Below are 18,091 nucleotides of genomic sequence, written 5' to 3'. Positions count from 1 at the left end.
CACACATATAATGCAACATCATTTATGATACTATATTACCAGCATGATTTTGAGTGACACATTTCTTGCTGATGTTGATGAAAAGAATTGAGTTTTCTCTCTCTGATCACATAGTTATGAATTGGAATTTGTGCCCAAGTAGTAAGAGAAGTAACAGAGGACTCAGTGCGGACTCAGTGTGGTTAGACTGGGACCCGTCGTTAAGCGTTCGTGTTGATGTAAGCGACTGACAGCGATCTCGTGTGCTTCCTGGAGGACTGTCTGCTCTGGTAGTAAAGTAGTGAGGCCCATACAGGAAAACGTGTGAGGGAAGGTGCTGTGTGTGCGCGACCACAGCACAGCACAACCAACAGCTACGCTTCTATTTCAGCGACGTAAACAATCACAATGCCATCGTTTCTGGCACGATCTCATGACTGCACAGCCAATCACTTAAAGTAGGTAATCTGAGAAAGTTACAGACAGTGAAAGTTCGAGGTCTAGGGCTGGAGCAATCAAAGTTACCCTGGCCCATAATAATTCACAGAGTTCTCTGTTGGTCAGGTTGTACATGTGTGCACTCTGGTCTAAGCACAGTTGTATATATTGCACTCCCCCCAGCAGATAATGTTACTATGCATACATGGCATTGTTTCAGCTGTGTTACTCTGTGTTACTCAGAAGATCTGTTACTGTGTGGATTGTGTTATTTTCTGTAGATTGGGTTAGTCTGTAGTAATTATGTTACTCTGTATAAGACTGTGTTACACTGTGTGGACTGTGTTATTCTGTGTGGATTTTGTTTCTCTGTGTGGAATGTGTTACACTCTGAGTTATTTTGTAATTTTGCCTGGACTGTGTTTCTCTCCTCTCATACAATGTGACATCCTAGGACCTTTTCTTTTATCTTTTGCTTTTTTCTTTTATCTATCTTAAAAGTAAGTTTTTGTTTTTTCTATACCCAGAAACATAAAAGCACGATTAACTCATAAGGACATGCCATAAGTCACACAGAAAGAAAGAAACCCTGACCGCAGAAAACCATTTATATATGCACTACAATTTACTTTCCGATTATGCTCTTTTAAAGCCTACTTGTCGGAGAAGGTTAAACACCTCATTTTCAGCCTAAACGAAAATGACATTACGGAGGCCACCGCCAAGGGAGGGAAGGCAGTGCGTCGAGGCCCAGCAGTGAGGCCGCACCAAGCTAATCAACACTTCAAACTTCCTGCATTTCTGACCTTAAGCTACACCCGGTTCCAGTCCCAGCCCGCCCAATCGGGCGTGAAAGGGCCCTGAACGCTCGTCCTTTGAGACGCTTCTGAAAGGAAGGCTGCCACTCCTTCCACATCACTGACTCCAATTTACCAAAGGTGGCAAACTCAGGAGATAGTGTCACCAACCAAACACGAACAACATCCTTCTATCCCCCGCCTCCCCATCTACGATATGAAATTAATTATCGTCTTGATTAAGGCATGGGGTGTTAAGATCGATCATAGGGATGTATGGGCCCCATCCACAAAGGAGCACTGATGTAGAAAGACGGGAGCCCAGGCCATCAGGACAAGGCTATTTCCCAGAGGATCATGTGTTCGGACACTGTGACTGGATCTCTGCCTGTCCCCGTCAAGCTCACTGCGGGATTCCTTTAGACCAGGTCAAAACATATAGCAGGTAACAATGATTGAATATCCTATAAGGAGATCAATCATGATAATAAACACACATCCGTAACACGATGTATTGAGTAATATTCACCAAAGGAAGCTGATCTGTGCTCTGTGTATAATGGCGAGAAGCTTATACAGTCATGAAAAGGCACCGGGCTACGACCACTGAAATAGGTTTATTTATTTATGTTTGTTTGAGACTTATTCAGCTAAACTAGAACAATTTCCACTGCCGAAATGAAAAAAAAAACATAAAATACTAAAATACCTGTAACACATGTCTATGCATCACTTTCAATGCAATTTATAACAAATTAATTTTAAATTTAGTAAGATTAGCATGATCCAAAATGAGTAGTGAAAAACAAGAACAGCAGAAAAAAATCTGGATGTTAAATCCTATACATTCAGATTGCTTATAAATCTTGTTCCCAATATATCAAGATGAATACATTTTTCTTAAAAGCATTCTAGAAAATCCAACAACATCCTCTCATTCCTGCTCCTACATCTTACCTTTAAGAGGTTCTTGACACTATATGAAAATATACATATTTCATGAGACCCTCCAAAAAGAAGCTGGCAAGCTACAAAAGACTTTATTTCAATAGAGTTAATGCATACAGCAGATGGCCTTTTTTTCTACCAAAATTGTCTGTAATTGTTTCAATCCCATCTCAGATTGTTTTGGGTTTTTTTTTTGCATCTCACTAGATCCACATCTGTGTGAGACTAACAGGTGTGGACTTAAAAAAGAAACAGTCACATAATAGCGAAGGATTGGAAGGCAGCCCACATGACGTGGAAGTGAACGAATTCAAAAAAGAAAATGGCATCATTTTTGTCTCCACAGATTAGGCTTTCACGGGGGTGTTTGAAAATACTCGATGCATACAAATGTTCAAATACCTAAAAACAAGGTCCTTAACATTAACATTTTAAGAAAACTCACATGCTGATTGAATTTTTGAAGTTAAAAAAATGGCTGAAGGAAATTTGTTCTTTAGACACTAGTCTGGTAATTAGCTGGTAACATTCTGCTTTGCCCTAGTGGAGAAGAGTGGAATAAAGCACAGCAGATTGCAAAAGAAACGAAAATGCAGAAACAGCACAGCAAAACTTGCAAAGCTTCGTCCAGTGTCTAACCCTCTGTCTTTTGTGCCTTCAAGCTGGTGAGCAGTGGGGGAAGAGTCAAAGTTTGTGTTTAAAGTCAGCCAGTCCCCCACGGCGATACCCCAAACGTACCCCGCACACAACAATGAGCAGAAGATTAGCAAAGCGTCTGAGGACTCTCAGAGCTACAGTAGAGAAGAGACTTCATGTATCACCACAAGCTGGGTTAAAACTAAGATGTTTAATTTCTTACTTTTTATCATAGCTATGCAGACCACTCCTTTTCAGTTACAGCACCATTTCTTTGGGCAAGTTTAAGTTCTGATAGAAAATCTCAAGCTCCCCCAAATCTTTGCTGACTGAGTCCCAAGATGTCCCAAAAATCGGGATATTTCCAATCTTGGCTTGATGGGTTGTGTGGAATTAAGAGAAGCAATTACAGAAAAATGAAATCTTGTGTTTTCTATACAAATAGGGACCAAGGGAAAGCAGATTATGATAAATCCGAATTGCCTGTGAATTTGTCAGTCCCCGAATGACAGAACTTGTTATTACTGTATGTAAACACTGCCAAGCTGATGATATTGTGGTAAAACACACCCCACATAAAACATCTTCTGACTTGTTCAATTACCCAAAGCACATTAATGAACAGCAGTCAAAATTTTTGGGTTTAATCTTCTTTGGACAATGATGCAACTGGGAGAAAAAAAAGAGGGGGATGGACGAATTTGTGTGGTGCCAGTACGCAGGAAGTAAATGAGCATTAACCATTTCGGGCGTCTGGCTGGAGAAACAGAGGTCTAATCTGTGTAAGGAAAAGGGAAAATGATACGTTGCAATGCAACGCCAAAGACATGATGCTTTCTGTATATTTTGCAGATGAACACTTACAAAGATGTTAGAAACAAATATGACATCTTGAGAGAACCCCAGGAAAAGGAACGGCAAACATAATCAAATTACAGTCACTATACCCCTGCTTGGTCAGTGACAGAGCTAACAGCATCTGCCATCTTTCTATTGTAGTGGTATGGCCTCAAATCACACCTGAATTCAACCTGATACTTAAGCACTGAACAGTGGTCAGCTGACTGAAGCACAGACTAGAGGCATTTACACCAGCACGTCATTCATAAAGTATCTCTCTCCTTCTTGGGGTGTTGCAAGTCAAGAGAAAGTGTCTGCTTGGCAGCACAGATCAAAGTTTCCCCTCCCCCAGCATGAAGAATAATTATGTATGTTATTTGGAGCCAAAACTGTATTTCCCATATTTCATTATTCATGAGCTTCCCTGGCAATGTCTTACCCATGCAGGTTACAGTAAGCGTCTGCAGCGGCAGATTAAGCTAAGAAACCCATCATTATCCAGGGACACACACACACACACTCATTTCTATGCATTTCAGACCGTGGTTGCATTGAAGATATTCAAAGCCCCACCCTACACTCTTCTCAATATATCACCCTGGAAGACCATTAAAGCCTACCCATGTGAATACCCGCCATTCAGTAGGAACTCGCTGCTCATTGTTCACACCAAGGTAAGTAGGGAAACCTTTAGACTGTAATCACTGCAGCATGGCCCCCACATGCACTTCTCCAGCAGCACAGAGGGAGAAACTGGAGAAATGAATGTTAAAATCCAGCAGACGCTCCCTCGCCTTGTAAGATAGTGTGTGCAAGGGAGCAAGTCTAATTCTCTACCCCCCACCTCCACCCCACTCTCCTGAAATCAAATTAGGGAAGTGCACTGAGCAAAACATGTAAACTCCTTTACGCTGTTGGATGCCTGCTTGCACGCATCTCCTCTCTCCATTGTCAGGAGTCTGCCAGTGAAACCGTACAAACCTTACCGCATGGCTCAGAGCTCCCGGTACATATTGTGATTAAGAGGTCACCGTAATACTGACCAAACCTTCACAAACACTCCCATATCAAAGTGGCCAAGTTATTACTGCCTGCAGTGGAGGATATTTGAAGAGCAACTCATAGTATTCAGTAAATATTCACCGTTGTCTGTGCATTGTTCATTTCAGAAGTGATATTCTCTGCTCTGTTTAGCAAACTGAATGAAAATAGCTTTATGAAAAATTAAATATAGCTCTTTATATATCAGTTTAAATCAGTATAAAAGGTTGTTGGATTAGCTGCCCATTTCAGTTGTGACTATATCTTCGACTGATATTCATTATTGATTATTGATTTTTGGTGGGGGTGGGAGTCCCAAGCGTCTTGATCCAGAAAGTATAATCAGGTTTATCAGTATGTCTACGGGGTGACTAATTAAAACTCATTTTGACAGGGCCTTTGAGTACTTTTTCATTTTTAATATGAAAACACAGGACCCACTGACAGAATGAAGTTTAAGGTGTTCCTTGGCACCTTAATAGAACTAAAACCCAACAAACATGCAAAACATAGCAAACAAAGTTCACATAAAAGTTGTCACAATAGCAGAGGGAAACGCACTACTACAGGACACATTTAAAAGAATATCTAATATCCACATATTTGTATTTTTAACCAACTGCCTGAGGAACTGACCTGTGAAGCCAGCAGAGTTAAGAAAGAGTTAACTCATTTAAACAGAGGTGCAGATTGCTAAAGGCTTGGCCACTGCGCAAACATTGACTCTGTCTGAATTAGCCTAACATGTGCTGTCTCATGTTCATGCGCTGATGAAATGGATGGCCTGTCTGCTTAGGGAAGTAGTAGCCAGAAGTAAACATCTATGATTAATATCATGCTGCCACAGAATGAGCTGACTCAGATAAATTCACTACTGATACCTATAACTGTCAAATTGGATTACTGTTCTCATATGCCTAATCGCTCTGAGGTGGTATTGTTTTCTGTTTTTAATGTATTGAGTTTCTTCATTCTGGCAAACTCACTCGTTCAGTGTCTTGTCTTCTCTTCAGGCTGATGTTTTTTTTTTTTACAAGCAAAATTGTTTTCTGGTGTTTTATGGCTGATAAATTATGATAATCCTTAAAGGGTAGTGGGGTGGAAATGAATAAAGTCAGAGCGAAAGTGAGATTAGCATATCCCCAAATCCATTTACAGAGCGCCAGTGTTCAGAGTACAGCTACCATTTCACTGGATATTATTCCATTATCGATGCGTCATTTCATCCACACACACACACACACACACACACACACACACACACACACACACACACACACATACACACACACACACACACACACACACACACACACACACACACACAGGCTGACTGCCCCTCTCTGCATCACCAAACTCCATTTAAAGCTTCTCACTTATTTGACCAATATTTGTTACTATGCACGACCAGATTAGCATGTAATCAGAGGAGGGTTATTACCGGCCATCGTGACAGGTGTTATCGATGTAGGGTAAGAAAAGAGGACCAAATACGTTCATTTGGCAACCAGTCTGAAAAACAAATTAACGCCATACTGAACTCACATTACTTTCAGATTAAGAGATACTTGTTGACTTAAATTAATCAAACAGATAGGTCACGGTAGTAAAGCAAATGAACAAAGATGTCACACGGCCACAAACTGAGGCAGTCTGCACCAACAAGCAGCATCAAAAAGCAGCCCTTCTCTCCTGAGAAGCTGTGTGTATGTGTGTGTGTGTGTGTGTGTGTGTGTGTGTGTGTGTGTGTGTGTGTGTGTATGGGGCGGAGGGTGGGGGCAGCGACACCTCCACCCAGAATGGCTTAGATGCTTTTTATTTAGGCCGAGGGCCTGTGCGTCTCTTATTTAGAACGGAGAGGGCCCATGTGATTCCTCAGTCTAAACTAATCAGGCACGTTCTCAGTCTGCTCCCTCTCCCTTACACCGGCCTACAGCCAGCGAAAACATATTTCCATTTTAACGCCTTCAGATGATCAAAGCATCAGCTTAATATAATCAGCTCAAAGCCCATTTACCAGCCAGGCCCACCGCTGTGTCTGGGGAGCGCTTCGTTTCCCGTCGCTATCTATACGGAAACAGGTGCTATAATACTAAATTAATTAGTCGGAGGAGATGCACCTTGTTCTTCGCGGCCGGCAGCCCTGTGTGGGTCACAGCCTCCAGGAAAATGCCATCTGGGCTCGAGTTCCCCTCTGGGAGAGGCAGAGGGAGGGAGCCTCGCCCAGCCTGCAGTTGACTGTGGAGCTTTTTACATGACAATTAACCCTATTAGCCCCCAGTGCACCATGCTTGTGCTTTTGGGTTTTTTTATGCTGGGGAGTTTGGCGGTAGCAGTGTGTGTGTGTGTGTGTATGTGTGTGTGTGTGGGGGGGGGGGTTAGCACCTCAACACGTCGCCTTCTGCAAATGTTTACAGACAGCCTCCGCAGAGCCGTATGTAAATGGCAGGAGAAGGCGGGGGGAGGGCGGCGACCTTGGCTGTAGGAGCTTCCACCCTGCACTGTACTGCCTACATCCTCATTGGGCTAATTTATTCCTGGGGCAACATTCCGGTCATGCAGGAGGGAGCGCAGCCATCCAGCCCACGGCGATAACACAGAGCACTGTGCGCTACATGCCACAAGATCTAGGAGGCCTGCGACTAATAAACATGTGTTAGTGGTTAGCACCCGGGGCTCCTGCCGCTACCACTGCGGAAGAAGAGTTGAGGTTATTCTGGAGTGGCTTTTACTTGCCCTGGGGGCTCAGTGTCAAATTCACACACCGTGGCTGCCTAATTGCTTTCAGGGATCTTTTGCGCTGGGTGTCGGAGAGCAAGGCGCCAAAAGCTTCTGAACTTTAACGGGCCATGGCAGCGGCGTGGCGTGCGGTGCCGCCAGAGCTAATAGCATAGAGCGGAAGCGGCCGTGTGGAGGAGGCTCACTCCTGAGCCTGAAATCTGAAAGTCAGCTGGTTTTCCGAGCACCGACTCTCCGTGAAATGTGGAAGAAAGGAGAAGCTCCTAGCTAATGAGGTAAACACAGCCTGAAAATTTATGCTTACAGGATTTTGGGAGGGAACTCAATGTAATTACTGAGACTCTGAGGGGAGGAGCAGAGGAGTGGGTCTGCTGGCAGGCCAGGAGCCAAAGCAGGAGCCCAGACAGGGGACACCCAAACACCCGTAAGGGCGCATGGAGATGCGTATACTGATATTATCAGCAGAAGAGATGCAGGATATCACTGTCATCAGTCTGCACCAAAGCACAATAGCCTGTTGAGAGAAAAGGAGGGCTTAGCAAAACACTCTCTCTTTCTCTATCTCTCTCTCCTCTCTCTATCTCTGTCTCTCTCGCTCCTCTCTCTGTCTATGTCTCTCTGTCTCCCTCTCTGAGTGGCTCAGACCTTTTCTCTCTTCTCTTGCTCGGATCTCCCTCTGTGTTGCTGGGAGTTCCTGTGTGTGCCATAGAGATTTAGCGATTAATCAGTAAGGCAGAGGGGCTGTGATGGAGATGGGCCGAGGGATCTCCGCGCTCCAGCCCTGTTCTCCAGAGCCCCCGGATCAGGCCCTGCACTAATGTTGGGATTTGACAGCAGTTGGGCGGTAAGCCCCAAGCAGATGGTAGAGGATGTTCAGTTAAGACGGCGATTGATTCTGGGTAACAGACACCCCCTCGTTAGCTTGAAAGCACCTCTGGGACAGCAGTCAAGTGGCAGCCTAACCTCTGCTGCCAAAAACCAAGTAGAGGCAAACAGGACACAGATCACCATGGCTGGCCCCCTCGGCAGGGCCACAGAGAGATAACCCCCCCCCCCCCCCCCCCCCAAAAAAAAAAAAAAAATAATAATAATAACAGGGGCCTGGCAGAGGGAGGAAATTACCCCTCTCAGAAATAGAGAGGGGCAGATTCGGCAGTGGGAGGTTCATCTCCTAAAACGTGCAGTTGCCTAACCTTATTTCAGTGCAGCTCACAAGGCAAAAGGAAGTATGCACACAGAGAGTGAAGTTGCCAAGGTACTACAGGGACTTATTGTAACTGGTTGAAAATACAAGTGCATACATTGTAAGTAGACACTGATTATGATATTTTTTGTCTGATGTTTTATTAGGGTCCCAATACCTGGAGGCTGGTGAGGCCCTAAATCTTTCCATTTTACTTACACCTCATCCATATCTAAACAATTTTTAAGCAAAATCGCCAGTGTGAAATTCTCAGTTTATCTGTGGAGAAAAAATCCTTCCATGTCATATTAATTTTCCACAGCTTCAGAGTATTACTGGTACTGAAATTTTTTTTTTTTTTTAAATCCTGCAAATAACAATCAATAATAATCAGCAACAGCGCAAAGAAAATCTGAGAAGAAAAAGGAGGTGTGTGCAGAAGGAGGTGTGGAGTAACAACAGCAGAGGGAGAAGAGCATGTATACTGAGCGTACAGTGGGTGATAAGCAGCAATCCAACTAAAAGAGAACTCAGGGCGTGTGTGTACGTGTGTGTGTGTGTGTGTGTGTGTGTGTGTGTGTGTGTGTGTGTGTGTGTGTGTGTGTACGTGTGTGTGTGTGTGTGTGTGTGTCAGGGGACCCTTTCAGGTCAGTACTCTGACAGAGCGAGAGTTACTGTTGCAAAGCTCGCTTTACGTCGATTGCCTCAGCAGCTGTGAGACCAAGCACACACTGCGTCAGCATGGTAAGATTGCACATCTTTTTTATGTCTCTCTTTTTCTATCTCTCTCTCTTTCTCTCTCTCTCTCTCTCGCTCTCTCTCTCTCTCACACACACACACACATACACACACACACACACACACACACACACACACACACACACACACACACACACACACATTTTTTGATGAATTACAAGACAATTGGTGGATAGGTGAGACTGCATATATGAATACTGTGTAAAGATCTTTGATGCTGTTTTTTCAGATACAATTACCAGCAATTCTGTTACTTATATCACTATTTATTAAAATCAGTTATAGTCTGTCATTAATTAACCCATATAAACACTCTGATTTCAGAAATCTAATCAACAATAAAACTGATTTTTTAAAGTGTACTGAAATTGCTATACTTACTCAAAACTGTAAAAAAAATTAAATAAAAGGAAATAATTGAGGCTGTGTATATGTTATTAAGGCCAGAACATTTGGAGTGTAATAAATGCGTGTCTTCTTGATTCCATGAATGTGGACACGATTCATGTTCATTTTCATGCAGGTAATTTCAGCGTCCTTTCTTTCTCCCCCTCCGCATGCCATCTTATCAAAAGGTGATCTTGTCGAGAGGATCTGCTGTTTGAAGTGTCTTGCTCATCCGTTATCTTGATTTTACATTTTATTATTATTTTTTTTTATCAATCTGAAAAGTGAACCCTGATGAGTGTGTGAAGATATTAGAAGCGCTTCCTCTTTTGGTTGGAGGTTTATCTATAATCAATTTTCTTCCTGGAGCACTTTAATTGACACAAATGATAGGCTCCCACCAATGCATCCTTAAACCTGAAAAGCAGGGTGCATTTTCCCCTTTAATTTAATGAAGTCATCAGCAGCAGTGACCACTTTGAATGAGATAAAACGTTTAAGCTTTTGTGTTCCAATATTACAAAGCAGACATAAAGCCTGATTCTAAAAGCAGTGCAGAAACTCAAGCAGGGAAATGATGGCCCCTATTATTCGGTACAACATCTGAAGATTACGAAGCAAAGTTACACATTTCAAAAGCAGAAAATGAAACCTTACACTTTCACAGCCGCTCTGATACCCTTACAACATCCTTCCCATCGGAGCTCCACTCACTAAGCATCCAGTCTACTGCAATGACACATTAACACACACATTCTGACAGCATAAAATGTTCCCTTTTAGATACAGTTCCTGACTGAATAATTCTCTACATAACATCAAAACAAAATAAGGACCATGTTAAATTATAACGGCAATTGATGGCACTCTATTTCAACACAAACATAAAATGCTCTTTAATTTCCAGACGGTCTGATCTCAGCCTTCTACAGCATCTTTAAAATGTCATTCCGGGGATGTCGCAATGTGTGTATATTTCTGTTAAAATGTCATTTTGTCAAAGGGAAAAAATGTGTGTACGTTTCAGTGAAAACACAGCAGCAGGGTGTGTGTGAAACACAGTAGCAGGCTAAAAGGGGGCCGGGTTCGACTCGCAGATAAGAGATGGAAATTGCCACTGGAGAAAATTAGGGTTATTCAGCACTCCGATAAGCACCTATTTGCTTTTGGTCATAGTGCCTTCTCACACTTTATAAATCATCATTTAATTACACTGACAAGGCTGATTGTCGGGCCAGGCTGTAGGTAGAGAGGCTGTGGGCATGGTGAGAGAGAGTGCTCCGCGAGACCAGCGCACAAAGAGGGAAATTATACGTGTCCTTGGCATTTCAATCATCATCACTAATGCATTAGCGTTCAATTACATTAGACAGTTTCACAAAGCGCAAAAATCTAAAGACAAAAGTAATGTGGGTGGGGGAGGGGGTCTATGTGGCTCTGGCAAATGGCTGATATTTTGGGCAGATGTCTTACACTGGGCATTTTCTTCATCACATTTAGAGTGCACAACAAGAATTTTAATTAGCTAAAAAATGTTTATCAGGCGGATTAATTACATGTCCTCGTTTTTATATTTTATTTTTCATATAGGCATTTTATTTTATTATATATATACAAACGAATAGTCCCTATATATATATATATATATATATATATATATATATATATATATATATATATATATATATATATGCGCTTTTTTGTGAACAAACGCTGTCCAATTAAATGACACTTTGGACACAGATTTTAATTACTGAATTGAAATTAAGCAATGGACTCAAAACTATGTTGTATATTGTACTTGTACATTGAACAACAATCATGCCTTAGCACTTGAATTAATTAAATATCATAGGGCAAATTAAATTATACATCAGGTATTTACCATTCACTTCTCAAATCTGGTGAACCTGATATTTCAGCCACTGAATGAGCAACAAGAAATTTCAGCTGTGACTCTTTTTATGCAGGAGCTGTATACTGGTTGCCCTGCCTAATCTGCCAATCTAGCTTCACCACTGCTAGAGACTCTGTGGTCACAAAGTAAACCGTTCGAGTAGAGGAGTGTGATCTAAAGACCTTTTCAAACTGATCCATCCCATACCCAAAAAAAGATATGCTGATAAAAACTCTGGTAAAACAGAAAAAAACAAACAAATGTGAACACAGCATGCACACAAGCAGGGACAATATAAAGGGTTTGGTATTAATGTTATTAAACTACAAACTGACAGCGAGCCCAAAGCTTTTTAAAAATAGCCTTTAGGAGATATTCTTTAACAGAGAGACAAAGATACATAATCAACTCTACTTAATTTCTGTCGTTTTATCTTTCCAGTGCTCACCTAAAAATCAAGAGATCAATTCCAATACAATTATTCTAATGAGCAGGTTACACAAAGGGAATTATGTCAGAGGTAATTACAGTGTAGACATAAGTGAAAATATTATATTCTCTAATATTTCATGTGAGGGAGTAGGTGTAGTAGAAGCACAGGCTCCCTGTGTTGGTAGGATCCCACTCAGCTCTGTGCTGGCTGTTAGTGTACGCTAGCGTTAGCGTAGGCCAATGTTAGCGTAGGCCAGTGTTTTGATGCCATCTATTGGAGTAAATGCTCATCTTATCTAACAACAGTCTGAGACAGGGGCGAACAAGGAATAAACTGTATACACTGAAATCTAATCACATTTCACATTTTTCTATACAATGTCACATATTTAGAGCATTGTAAGAAATTAGTCACCCTACTACCTGTGTGACAATACACAACATTTGTTTACAATTTGACTGTACCCATTTTTAATTTTTATCTAATCAAACACCCAACATAGGAATACTTAATTTATTAGACAACAGACAGGTTAAAATATAAATATGAGTATAATGTGCTTTAGAACATTTCATTTATTTTAAATAGAGAATAACCTTGCAAACTGATGCTGGCTTCTAAATATAATCATTCAATTATTATAAATTATATAAATAGTATTAATGTATAAAATTATATCTACTGTACATATTGTTACACAGATAACTGAATTGTTGTACTAGCATATCTTTGGTGATTGTAACATCAAATTAAAACCTAAATCCTAAATATTTTCTATATAAATACTTTGAATTATGTCATTTTAATAAAACATATAAAAGTTTCATTTGACCTGAAATTTTAATTTATCACCAGCTCAGTAACTGGACTTTTAAAAACAGTGCATATTTACAGTTGTGCTTTAAGAGCCAGCTGGCAACTGTGCTAGGTTTAAAACCAGCAATCTGTTAACAACTAAGACTAAAATACTCTGTATCTGATGGTTCTCTTATTTTAGCTTTACTGTAGGGGGCACTGCCTCCGTACAAATATGCAGCACAGAAATTAAAAGTCTTCATTAATTTGACTCACTTCAGCCTTCAGACAGCAAACACAGACTCTACGTCCAACATCCATACAGCTGTGATGTTCCAGGCAACACATTACCATTAAACATGAATTATTCCGTCACGTACCACTACGTTTCGGCATTTTAATATACAAATTCTATTAAAATTGACTACAACATTAATTTGACCACAGAGCACTGCTGCTAAAGCCGTGGTTATTAATGTGATGACTGTTTCTTTCTGAGCTGAAGTGCTGTCTATCACCACATTGCCTCTGTCACAATGACCCGATCAGAGCGGCCGTGAGCATTGCTGATTGGCTCACATCCAGGACAGTGAGAGCAGGTGTGAAAGTGAGCTCTTGTGTCAAATTGTGCTCGTTTCTTAAAAGCAAGACTGCTATCCTTCAGAGGCGCTGCACCCCAGTGCAAAACAACCTTGAAATAACAACACGAGTCCAAAGGAGAACATGCTAGCGAGGTCGGTGAGGCTGTCAGCCAAGCCTCTCCTCGCTTCCTTCACACTTCCTGCACGCAGGAGGCCGGGGCCAAGGCCAAACGGGCCAATGGCTTCATTTGAAAATTGACTGGCCGATGACTGGGGCGGTCACTTGGAGGCTTATGGACCGCTCACATCGATCTGCTAGCTAGATGGGAGGGTCTGGCCTCAATCAAAAGCTTTTCTTTCCAGTTGCACGCAGATAAAGGCTTGATATTAATTGGTATAGAAAAAAACAGCTAGTTGTAGAAATGGAAGACACTGCTAGTGGCTTGAAATGGCCTCAAGAGCTGCAGACACAGACAGACAGCAAATTACCTCTACAGAGGAAAACGAAGCCAGTCTGAGTGGACTCCATATTGCCTGCACCATCATTCAGTTACTCTGTGATGTATCACAGTAGAGCTATAGAAAAAAGCTGCTAATCTACAGAGAACAAAGAATACGTGACAAGTGGTTTTTTGGGGATCCCTTTTTTGATGTCTTAAGTGCAGAAGTAAGTCTTTGCATAAGTACTAACGAGTACCTGTTTTCAGGTCATGTTAATAATTCTTGTTAATTCACCACAGCCAGCTAATTTTCTAGGCCACAAATCTTGAACATAAATTCAAGGGAACCAAAACAGTCCCTTTCATTTATCTCTAAAAGCACTTCATGGCTATCTTTGCGTGATCTTTGCGTAAAATAGCCACATCTCCATTCCAACACCTTCAAAGAGGTTTTGCTCAATCGATACAACCTAAAAATGACCAGGCCAGCCGAAAGTGAAGGCCTCTCGACAATATTGAGACACGTGGCGGCGTAGCTCTGCCTGGCTGATATCTATCGCGCGGCGTTTGGCAGCCGCCAGACGCCTGCTCTCATTGTGCTGCTGTCAGCTGCTGTCGAGATTTATGACAGACAATTACCACGTCCGCCGCTGCCACCTCATAATCAGAGCTATTATTTAACGATTGTTGCGATAAATTGACTTCTGCTGCTGTTTATCAGCTCCTGGGCCTGTTCACTGACGTGCTGTCGCCTCTCAGCAGGGCTCCTCTTAATGGTCGGAAACCGCAACCTCTGGAGCGGGGGAAAAAAAGAAAAAAGAAAGAAAAACCCTACAAACATTATAAGAAAACACAAAAGCACCCAATTATCTCTGAGTGATGCTTTCTTGTTTTGGGTTGTCACTTGCATGCTTCTGTACTCACTCTGCCCTGTATGTCTTAAATGACAGCATTCACTCAAACACACCTGCAAGGACAGGCACTAATCATTGTTTTACATAAAAACATCATCCAGGACATACAAAGTACATTCTTTTGCATCTATTATGTGATTATTTGTATGTTACACTCTGATACAGCACAGCTAGGGAAGGCTCTGAGAACAGAAATGTGAGTGTGCTCAAAAAGGGCATTAGTGGCAATCAAAAGGGAACGCGCTCACTCCTTCATCTTGGAGGAGGTGACTGAACCCATCAGCTGGACAAGCACGTCTTAAAGGTGACAACATTTCCTTCTGTAACTAAAAGCCTATGTGCACAAAGCATAAACAAACAGCACCACACACAATCTAATCACAATCTAAGGCTGCGGGCAAAAACAGTCACCATCGTTCTCAGTTCTTTTTCTGATTATAATGAATAAAATACAATAATTTGCCACAAAAGTGTTGTCTGGTTACTGGTCTAGCCCTCAGTCACAGCTGTGGCATTGGAGTAGCCTTTTTTTCTGTTTGAGATGAATTTTTCATTCAGAGGAAAAAAGTCACATGACAAAATAACAGAACTGTGGTGTTTCAAAGATGAGGCCTTTAAATGCAGCATTTAAGTATCATTTGGAATGTACCATACAGTCAATGTAAAAGAAAATTCATTTTAAAATTCCCTTCATGTGGCTTTAGTGGAAGAGATGGAAATTAACTAATATTTAATTTTGCCATGTAAATCATTTCACCATCCTTGTACACAAACTTTGCTTTGATATTCTTTGTCCCTACAGAATGCCATAGCACAATGCTGAACAAACAAACAAATAAATACATGTGTAATAATAATAAATACATGATAATTATTAATAATAATAATAATAATAATAATAACAACAACAACAAAAATAATTTTGAAAGAATTTTGTCTACTATAGAATCTCACTCTGACCAGGCCAGCCCTTGAGAGATGGTTCAGAGGAGAACAGCGAGCAGCTCACTAGTAGCTCACTCAGGAACTTAGCACAGGGTGTCTGAGATTCTGTCTGTAATTCTAGGTGTCACCATGCTATTTTGTCTCTGCAGAGTCACTGGAAATCCTGTTTCATACGTCACCAATGAAACAGCATGGCTGTTGTAGAAATCAAACCTTGTTTTGGAATGAACAGCACAGCTGGCCAGCTCTGGATAACTATGGCTGCTTCGAAACTCTGTGCCTGACCTCCTCGGGGTATTAGTCTCTTTAAAAACCTGCCCTGGACCAGTACTTGCTCACAGTGCTACTGGACTTCATGGTGCCGGGAGCCTGGTCTTCTTAGTCTTAGATACACTATCAGGCTAACATGACGTCTAGTGCAAAACCTAGATTGAAGACTTATTTTTGCAGTTTCTCCTGGACATGCATTAGTATCACTACATTTCAAGATTAAGATGGGGCAGACTCTGGGAACATCTTTGGCCCTATTAATTACAGCTTTCCAGGTGAAAGGTAGTTACTGACTTAAACACAGGGTTAGGATCCTCTTCGCTGGGGTTTTCCTATAAATCTTTTTAAATTCTGGCTTTAATAGAGGTAGATGCTTAAGACACAGCAGCAGACTGGAACTCTGTGGGAGACAAAGTAGACTGAGATTAAGGCCTACATTAAATGTTGCCTTACTTACACCTAATAGCTCAGGCACCTCGTCAGCCCTTCAAATCACTAGAAATCATTTTAGTGCACTTTGGGTTGACAGGTACAAATGTCAATCAATTGTCCTACTGCTGATAAATAATTTACTCATGCTATAGCAACAGATACGCTAGCTACTATATTTATAGCAACTTTCAAGTATTTATTTTTCTGATGCACTTAAAAAAATTTGCACCAAATCCATGTACAACAACCAAAGACATAAGAAATCTTACTTAGTCAACAGCGGAAACAGCTGACTCATCAACATCAACAATGACAAGGTTTAATATTATTTGATATAGCACCTTTCATGAACTTGAAGGAGCTTTACAGAAAATACTGATGGCCAACACACTCCACAAACGTGTTTACAAAAGAAAAAAAAAAATCACTCAATGTAAGCACTGACACACCCAGCTTCATTAAAATCTGCTAATTCTTTTAGCACACTTGTTCTTTGAGCAGCATGTGTGCAGCACGGGGTCAGGTGGCTTAGCATAGCCGAGGCTGAGTGGAGAGGTAATGAGTGGGGCTAGGCTAGTCGCCTGGAAGGAGACTATCATCAGTGCCTGACAGGCCTCGGCTCAATGGGCTCTAATTGACGGTCATTGCCGCCCTCCCACTCCAAATCCTCCCCTCACTTTAACACCCCATTAAGTTGCCCACACTGAGCGGCCCTCAGGGGGACTCCTCACAGGCAGCATAATTGAAGCAGATTTACCCCATAACCCTCAGCTGGGGCTATAAAATGGCAATGGATGACACGCAATGATATGGGTGAACAAGAGCGCAGTGCTGATTTATTAGCTTTTTATTGCTGATTTAAAATGGATTATTGCTATAGATTATTGTAGTATGTAGATTAATGATTTTGGGGGTTATGACAAGACTCTGAGCATAATTATGCATGTATGAAATAATAAAAAAATAATAATAATATATATATATATATATATATATATATATATATATATATATATATATATATATATATATATATATATATATATGCATGTATGTATATTAACTTAAATAGGAACCAACCAACACTACTACATGTATTATACCAAATAATATTTCTACATAATAATATAATAAATATTTGAATTTGAAAAAGAAACTGAATTAATTATTCCATTTTAAAGCATGAGCAGCCAACATGTATAAATAAGTGCTATGCAAATATGTAAGCAAACTATAATCATGCATAATGTCTGCCTATCAGGCGCACAAGAGTGCCCTCAGCCACACACCGAACTGAACACTTTTCAAAGCAATAACAGGCACAGCATCCTGCCAGGCAGCTGGTCCCAGGGGCTCCCACACTCCTGCAAGGACTGGGTGGCAGTAGAGAGCAGCATGATTAACTATTCTTTTCATCGAGAATGAACTGAATGAAGTTTTTTTGTTGTTGTTGTACCAGTGCAAATTTTGACCTTTAAATAAACCAAGTGAGAAATCAACTGATTTTAATATTTTTTTCTGTTTGTCAATTGTTAGTGGAGTCCCGAGTGTGAAACTTATTGCTTATACTTGAATGAAGGCTCAAATAAAGGAAAACTTTTGCAGGATGAAGTGGATCTTATAAAAGGTAATTCATT

General features: G+C 41.1%; 1 long non-coding RNA gene across 4 annotated transcripts in view; it reads right to left on the bottom strand.

The window, feature by feature from the left end:
• LOC113577813 (uncharacterized) overlaps positions 1-18,091 on the bottom strand; it is an 87,063-nt gene that overhangs the window by 67,844 nt on the left and 1,128 nt on the right. The window lies entirely within an intron of this gene.

The sequence above is a fragment of the Electrophorus electricus genome, chromosome 26 (assembly GCF_041902795.1).
Source record: "Electrophorus electricus isolate QZ-2024a chromosome 26, ASM4190279v1, whole genome shotgun sequence".
Taxonomy (NCBI): domain Eukaryota; kingdom Metazoa; phylum Chordata; class Actinopteri; order Gymnotiformes; family Gymnotidae; genus Electrophorus; species Electrophorus electricus.
The sequence above is the reverse complement of the archived record's forward strand: the minus strand, read 5'-3'. Positions and strand labels throughout refer to the sequence as shown.